The 388-nt window shown below is 42.5% G+C and overlaps 1 non-coding gene across 1 annotated transcript; it reads right to left on the bottom strand.

The window, feature by feature from the left end:
• On the bottom strand, positions 1-107 carry LOC141572634 (U6 spliceosomal RNA). Its single transcript, XR_012497942.1, has one exon. It is a non-coding gene; the product is annotated as a U6 spliceosomal RNA (small nuclear RNA).
• Positions 108-388: the final 281 nt, after the last annotated feature.

Here is a 388-nt window from a genome sequence, read left to right on the forward strand (position 1 = left end):
CAAAATATGGAATGCTTCACAAATTTGTGTGTCGTCCTTGTGCAGGGGCCATGCTAATTTTCTCTGTATCATTCCAGTTTCAGTATATGTGCTGCTGAAGTGAGCACTCCAAACTCATCTTACTGACTGAATTCGGATCAAATCTTTCAGCCTCTATGGACTATGGCTTCTTTTTCCTTCATTGGCATCACAGTGGATCTCAGTCAAAGGCTTCACCAAGGATGCTGTCCAGTGTGGAACTTCTGTGCTACAAAACTTTATTTGCAAAAATGTTCTCCTGCTCACAATTTTTGCCATGGATGGAAAGAAATAAGGCCACGCAAAGGTGAGAATGCACAGGACCTCAGTTTCAGGATTTCCTCCACTGTACTAGTGTTTCATGATGTGC

This window comes from Rhinolophus sinicus, linkage group LG06 (genome assembly GCF_036562045.2).
Source record: "Rhinolophus sinicus isolate RSC01 linkage group LG06, ASM3656204v1, whole genome shotgun sequence".
In the NCBI taxonomy this organism is placed as follows: domain Eukaryota; kingdom Metazoa; phylum Chordata; class Mammalia; order Chiroptera; family Rhinolophidae; genus Rhinolophus; species Rhinolophus sinicus.